This window comes from Camelus bactrianus, chromosome 1, assembly GCF_048773025.1.
Source record: "Camelus bactrianus isolate YW-2024 breed Bactrian camel chromosome 1, ASM4877302v1, whole genome shotgun sequence".
Taxonomy (NCBI): Eukaryota; Metazoa; Chordata; class Mammalia; order Artiodactyla; family Camelidae; genus Camelus; species Camelus bactrianus.
Window position 1 is genome coordinate 7,741,907 of NC_133539.1, and position 7,597 is coordinate 7,749,503.

Here is a 7,597-nt window from a genome sequence, read left to right on the forward strand (position 1 = left end):
GGACGTGAAAAGAAGATGAATTTTGTAATAAGCATAGGTGCCAGCAGGCCTGCTATGATCTCAGTTTGGGAATCAGTTTATCCACAAAGATTTTGCTGGGAGGTGCAGGTCTTTATTTTTAAAGTTAAGGCATGAATAAATTTCCTCTAATCACTTGATAGGTATTTTTTAGCTGACATTTTGCCATTGATAGAAAATTCTAAAGCCTAAGAGCTTAAAAACACTGAATTTTCTCCAACATGATTTTTAGCTGGGAAATCATGACAAGGCGGTTGGTTCCCTTGAGAAGTCCGGGGCGGGGAGCTGGGAGGGCGGACGCATTCCTGAGTCCTTACCCTGCTGCCCCCCATCAGCTGGTGGGGGGCCCCAGCCCAGCACTAGCTCTCTCGGCATCATTGCATCATCGGGACTGAGCCCCCTTTCCAGTCTGCATTCCAGCCCCCACCCCCAGCAGTGACCACCAGCTTTGGGTCTTACTGCTTGGCTCCCAAGACATCTGCCCACACAGATGCACCTCAGATGCGTAGAAGATTATTTCCTTGGCCCCCAAAATTCCAAGCCATCTACAGGACTCGATTTCAGGATTTTCTTGGAATGTTGTGAAAATCGGCGTCTTGGCCATGGGAACATTCAGAAGTAGAGGTTTGTGTGGCTCCAGTTACAAGACTGTCTGAGCAATGATTTCAGTACTAAATTTCTGTACTTCGGGCAGGCAGGCCACTCTGCCCTCCTCTCCTGTGTATCAATGACTGGGAAAGGTGGAAACCACCTTTAGAAAATGTCCCAGCCGCCCCTACCTTTGCTCTCCTCCTCATTCTGCATTCTTCTCTGAGTAGGTACCTGACGGGGCCGTGTGATACCTCCTGCCTCTCTGGGAGCCCGCCGCCGGCCACATCCACCGGGTAACTCAGACACTGCCAGGAGCTGGATGGCCTGGCAGTTTAAGAAGAAGCTGATCTTTACAAAACAGCCTCCACTTTCAGACACTTTGTGGTCATAGCCAGGTTTTTAAATCTTGGATACTTAGCGCCTATCCAAAAAAAAAAAAAAAAAAAGTGGATTTTTTTTTTCTCTGAAATGACAGCTTTTGGGGAAAACCTGGCTTTTCCCCAAACCACTGCCACACTGGGCCTTCTGCTCAGTGTGGCTCGAAAATTGAAGTGAGCAGCTGCTCAGGCTGCAGCGTCTGACCTCCCACCATCCTGCCAGAGTCACTCTGCAAATCAGTGAGCCTGGTCCATGGGGAGAGCCAAAAAGAGGGCAGGGTTGTAGGAAACACACTGGCCCCCTCCTGCCAAGCGTCTTCTAAAAATGGACAACTTGTTTTCTGTCCCCTGCAGGTGCCACGGGAGGGCCCCTGTGATGTCACATGAATGGGTGGAGGGTGGGGTGAAGGGTGGGCTGGAAAGAGATACTTTGCTTGCGTCATGGTGGCTTCTGGTGGATTGTTAGGAAGTGTGTGGGGTCTGCAGCTGTTGTGGGATGGATTGTGTCCCCCTGCCACCAAAGAGATGTTCAAGTCTTCATCCCTGAAACCTGCTAATGTGACCTTATTTGGTAACAGGGTCTGTGCAGACATAATTAAGTTAAAATGAGGACGCGCCAGAGTAGGGTGGGTGCTGATCCACTGACTGGGATCCTTCTAAGAAGAAAGAAATTTCAACACACAGACACACGGAGGGAAGACAGCCACGTGAAGACGGAAGCAGACGTTGGAGTGACTTGTCTGCCAGCTAAGGAATGCCAAGGCTTACTGACAACCACCAGGAGCTGGAAGAGGCAAGGAAGGAGCCTCCCCTACAGCCTTGGGAGGGAGCGTGCCCCTGCTGACATCCTGACCTCAGATCTCCAGCCTCCAGAACTGTGAGCGGATAAACCACCATTTTAAGTCACTCAGTTTGTGGAAATGTGCGGTGGCAACCCTAGGAAGCTGACTGCCATCTCTCATGCCCGTGGTTCTGACAGCTGAATCACTTCCTCCTCTGACTCTGTACTCGGTGAACTCTGGTATAAGTACTGAACCGAGTGGTTGGAAGTAAGGGAGAAGCTACTACACCCCAGGTGAAAATGGGACGTGGAACCAGTGTGGCTATTCTCTTCCTTTTCAGCAGCTGAATTGGAAGAGTTCCTTGCAGTGGAAAGGTGGCAGAGTTGAGAGATCAGTCTTCGGACCCTTGTCTCTTGCTGGACTTGTGTGGGAAACCAGAGAAGCTTACGGTTTTTACTGATTGGGAGAGAAATAGACTGGAAGGGAAAAGGGAAATGAAAATAAAAGTCGGTTTTGCTAGTGCCAAGGCTGGAGTGATCATCTCTTCCTGTGAGAAGCACTGCCCCAGGCCCTGCTTTGGACCCCTGTCAAGGGGCTTCTCAGTGCTGGTCTGGTATTAACAGTGCACCTGTCAGTCTTGTCTGGATGCATTTGGACAGAGACTATATCTTATCTTCCCCTTACCCTTGACTGCATCTACCAAATGTGTCTCTGGTGTTCAGTTAAACACTTCATGGTTCAATTAAAGTCCTAGGATCAAGAGTGTGAGAAATTTTTTTTTAATCATTTGATAAGATGAAATTTGTAATTTCATCTCATTTTTTAAATTTAAAAAGTTTTGAAATTTGAAAAAGCGATGAAATTTGCAAAGTGCAGGACTAGGTAGACAGAAAGCCACTTTCCGACCAGAAACTGAGAAACTTGGGTAATAGTGTTAGTCAGAAACCACGCCCACGGGATGTCTGTGTGCGTGTGCATGTGCGTATGTGTATACACATCGAGAGAGATTTTTTTAAATTGCGGTCAAAATCTATGCAACATAAAACATACCATTCTAACCATTTTTAAGTGTAGAATTCAGTGACACTAAGTAGCCATCACCGCTATCCATTTCCAGACTTTTCCGTCATCCCAGACAGAAACTCTGTACCCATTAAACAGTAACTTCCTGCTCCTCCCTCCCCCAGCCCCTGGCAACCACTACTGTACTTTTGGTCTCTATGGATTGGACAGTTTGAGGTACCTCCTATACGTGGAATCATACAGTATTTGTCTTCCGGTGACTGGCTTATTTCATTTAGTGTAACGTCTTCAAGGTTCATCCACGTTGTTGCATGTATCAGAACTTCATTCCTTTCTAACAGTCCATTGTTTGGGCAGAGCGCATTTTGCTGATCCATCCATTGATGGATGGCTGCCTGGGTGGCTTCCACCTTTCGGCTGTTGTGAATAACGCTGCTGTGAACGTGGGTGCACACGTCTCTGTCTGCGTCCCTGCTGCCAGGCCTCTGGCGTGAGCATCCGGGAGTGGAACTGCTAGATCTGCTGTGTAATTTTTTTTGAGGACTCTCCATCCTCTTTTCCACAGAAGCTGTTATCACTTTACATTCCCACCAGCAATGCCCAAGGGTTCCAATTTCTCCACATCCCCACCAACATTTGTTTGCTGTTTTTTTTGTTTTGGTTTGGTTTGGTTTTGTCTTGTTTTTTTGTTTTCCAAGTGAATCAAGGCAGTTTTTAAATGAGATCTGAGCTGTGCATCTGTTGTCCCCGAAGCGCCATCATGTCACTTTCAGTTCCACAGATTAGCTCAGAAGTCGGTGCTGGTTTTTTTCAACCCCCTCTCAGAGTTTGTGATTTAAGAGCAAGCCTTCTTTGACTTCACTCCAAGAAGTGAGTGGGGTGATTGATTTCAAGCTGGAGGTGAGATCTCCCCACGCAAGGGCTGATGTTCAGAGCCCAAGTAGAAGCCAGCCACCCCTTTCTTTGGGATCAGGTGAAATGAGAAATCATCCCAGTACCAGCCCCCCGCCCAGACCCTGTGTCTCTGTCTCGCTCACTCTTTCTCTTCCACTCCCGTCCTGGGCAACCACAACGAGTAAGACTTCATTTCCCGGTTCTCCTGCAGAGCCTCAGTTCCAACACTGCAGCTCTGGCTTAAAACATCTTAAATCAATAGCAGTTTGGGGTGACTGGAGTTTAATTCAGGTAGACTCCTCTACAAACCCATCAAAACCATCATCACTTCTGGAGCAATTCAGGGTGGATCCTGGGAACACCTGCAGTGGGCGGTCTCCCGGGCTTTGTCGCCTCTTTCCCGCTGCACAGCTGCACGGAGCCACCTCCAGCCTGCTGCAACGCCACTGCGCTGGCCCGGGCTCTGCTGGTGGCAGCCCCTGCAGCCCCACCTGGCTCTGCAAGGCTGTGGTTCTGCTCGGGGTGGCTGCTGAACGCTCCTTCCCCAGGCCCCCAGGAGAGCTGGGGCCTTCTACTCCCAGGAAGGAAAGGTCCCCTCCAAACAGCCTTAGGTTGCGATGGCTCTTCCAGCCTCCCAAGTGCAGCTCCTGCATCTGTTAGGAGCTTGTATCAAATGCCCCAGGGGCCAGACTGAGGGCCCCCTGTCTGATTACCTCCCACCTGACACTTGCAGCCCCACTTGCCCACTGAGGTGCCAGGGACTGAGTGTCCTTGCCTCTCAGGATGTGTTCTCTGCCTCTCCAAGGCTCCCTCCTCCCAGCCACAAGCCTCATGACCTCTTCTCTATTCTGGAGTAAGTCCCAGTGCCCAGGTGTCATGGTCCTAGGGCCCAAAGGCCCCCTCAGATATGCCCAAGGACCTTAAGACCTCATAATCAGACAGGGCTCCTGCTGATGGAATGTCAGGTAGGATACACCAGGCTGCAAGTAACAGATAGTCCCACCTCAATGGCAAGACCAACGCGCCCTCCCACTGAGCAGAGGTCCCGAGGGAGAACAGCTCTGTGGCAGGTTGGTTCACTGGCTCAGCAATGTCTCCCAAGACTCAAGTTTTTCCATCTTTCTAGTGACAATGTCAGAGTTTGGCTTGGTCCCCAGGGTGGCTCCTCAAGGCACAAGATGGCTGCTGCACTGCCAGGAGTCACATCCAGACACTATGATGTCCAACAGAAGGAAGACGATGTGCTTTCTCTTCTTCATTCCTCTCCTTAAGAGCAAGGAAGCCTTACCCAGCAGCCTCCTGGACACCCCCTTAAATCTCATTGGCCCTGATGGTATCACATGATTAAACTCAGGGAATCACTGCCGAGGAATGGGACCACCGTGATTACTTTTGGTGTCACCTCTTGGTACCCATCATGTACTTGGTTTGTTGTGATATTTTCACCCTTTCCTTTTTTTATGTAAGAAATATATAAATAGTTTCTTGTTCTAAATAATTTATTCAATACAGAAGAATGCTGAGTAAAAATATGAGAAATGCTCTTTACAGCCTCCCCCAATCTCACTTTCCTTCTCTACTTTGCTGTGTCTCTTCCCGTCCCCTTTATGCATTTGCATATATACGTATGTTCATACACAGAGGCACTTCGCTTTAATTTTTACCTAGATGGTATTTTGTTCAGCTACTGGCCTTTTCCTGGTTAGCTCTCAGGACTTACAGATTTCCTTCATTCACTTCAGTGGCTGAATGTTCTCCCACAAGGTGGATATGCCATTGCTTTGCACTTTAACTAGCTTTTCAATCTTCTGCCTTATCCTCGTAGGTAGACGATGAACAACCTGAGGGCATATTTTTCTTATCTCCAAGCACTTAATACAGCATTTTTCAACAAAGTGAAAAAGTTAATTAACAATTCCAATGGAAAGATTCTTTCTCTTGCCACAGAAATTGTCTTAGCGCAACTGACTGCTCTAGGTAGAGCCCTCTTCTGAGCCAGTAGGAGGGACATAGCTCCAAAATCTATCAGTTTGTCTATCGACAGTGACAAGTCAACCTACTGGCAAGGGAGGGTTGATAATTTTCTGCTTTCCTTTGGTGAGGTTTCCTGGGTTCAGGAAGGCACACCAACGTGGTCTCCCTGAGCAGGTTGCCAATTCAGAGCACTTGGGCTACTTACAAAAGTTATGCGTTGTTTGGCTCACATAATAACATCAGGGCAGAGTTATTAGCAGCCCGCACTTCCTGGAGAACCATTTCAAGGGCTACTAATGGTGCTCAGACTGCTGAGCTGGAACAGTTATCCATATGCCTAGACACACACTCTTAATAACCCTTTCCAGGTTTCTTGAGGCAGTCACGATTACATAAAATCGATTACAACTGAACCTATTCTAGACCCTTTGGTGGGGAGAAATTACTTCAATATGAGGCTATCACCTCAAAACAGAGCAACCAAATTTAGGACTGGGAGGAACTTCTCCGAGCAATCACTCTTGAAGCAGATGTTGGCATTCAGACCCGCTGATAGCACCAGTGAAGATCATCTCAGGCCTCACTGGGGCTCCTTGTACTTCTGAATCTGCCGAGCTTCCTGCAGTAGCTGAGAAAATTACCACTGTGAAAGAGCAAAGAAAAGAAACATCTGTGTCCCAGATGTGCTCTCTGGCATCGGGGAGGACTCTCAAAAGTCAGACCTTAACAGGAAACCTGGAACAATGAAAGGGAGTCAGGCAATAGGAACGAGACCGAAATTAGTTTATGTCCCTCCGCTGATAACACACAAGGGGAAAGTTTTTGATCCGTCATTTTAATTAATGTGGATTATGAAAACTCTGGTCCCTACCACTAGGAAGCCTACAACTGAACAGGAGAAAGATAGCATCCACATATGAAAAACTGAACGATGATACCAGGCACCCTGGGGTGCAGACTAAATAAATGCCTATTACGCGTTTAGAAGGAGACTCCACTGCGATAGCCAGGCTCCGCTTCCAAACAGGGCTGCTAGTCTGCCCTGATACAAACACTCAGAGAGGGTCGTATTTGACCACGCCTGCTCACTTCTTTCTTTCAAAAAAGCAATTTTCTCTGCAGACTCAGCCTGGATTTCTTTGCCGACTTGGATGCCTCTACACGTGTCTTCAACTGCTGGGGCTGAAAGGCTCCCAGCCTGCCTCCTCTGTGTTTCCACCACCCCCCGACCTAGGAATAGCCATGGCCATTGAAGACATTGATTACCCTTCTCCCTTCACCTACACCTACCAACTCATCCTAATTTGTTGTGAAAAACATTTGCCAGCAGATAGAGAAGACAGAATCAGGAGAAAACCTGTATATCGCTTGTTAAAAGGGGTTAAGAGGGTAACCATACAGGCTCCTCCCTCAGGCCCAGGCACTGGTGTCCCCAGCACCCCACGTGGCTGTTTCTGTAGACAAATATTTTTTCAGGCCAACACTGGGTTACATGGTGGCAGACCTTGGGAGTCGAAAGAGAAAGATGAAACCTTCACAGCAACTAGGCGTTTTCTTTCAACGGGAGCTTTTCTGTCTGCAAAGTTTTGTTTTACCTGGTAATTAAAGATGGGCAAAAGCAGTCCTGGAGAAACAGCTTTTCCTCCTCTCCAAGCCTGTTTCTCCAGGAGGAACAGGCACAGGCAGGGCCAGGGAGCCCGCCAACCACTCCTGATGGTTTATGGTCTGGGCCACTTCAATTTCTCACGTGTTACCTTTCTAGGGGCTGCAAGGCCCAGCAATCTGGACGCAGGCCAAGAAGTCAAGAACTGCTGAAGCCCAGGTCTCCGCTCTCGTACTGACACCAGCGACCACCCAGCCCCGCCAAACCACATGGCCCTGCTTTCCTGATGTATGAGGTGGGTAGAACGCTTTCTCCCCAAAAGAGGACTCCAAGGG

At 48.5% G+C, this 7,597-nt stretch overlaps 1 protein-coding gene across 1 annotated transcript in view; it reads left to right on the forward strand.

Moving 5' to 3' along the window:
- Window positions 1-7,597, forward strand: part of CLDN14 (claudin 14) — a 57,202-nt gene that overhangs the window by 17,108 nt on the left and 32,497 nt on the right. The window contains exon 2 of the mRNA XM_074357354.1: window positions 7,422-7,557. The gene's annotated coding sequence lies outside the window, so the exon portion shown is untranslated. The remainder of the gene's footprint in view (window positions 1-7,421; window positions 7,558-7,597) is intronic.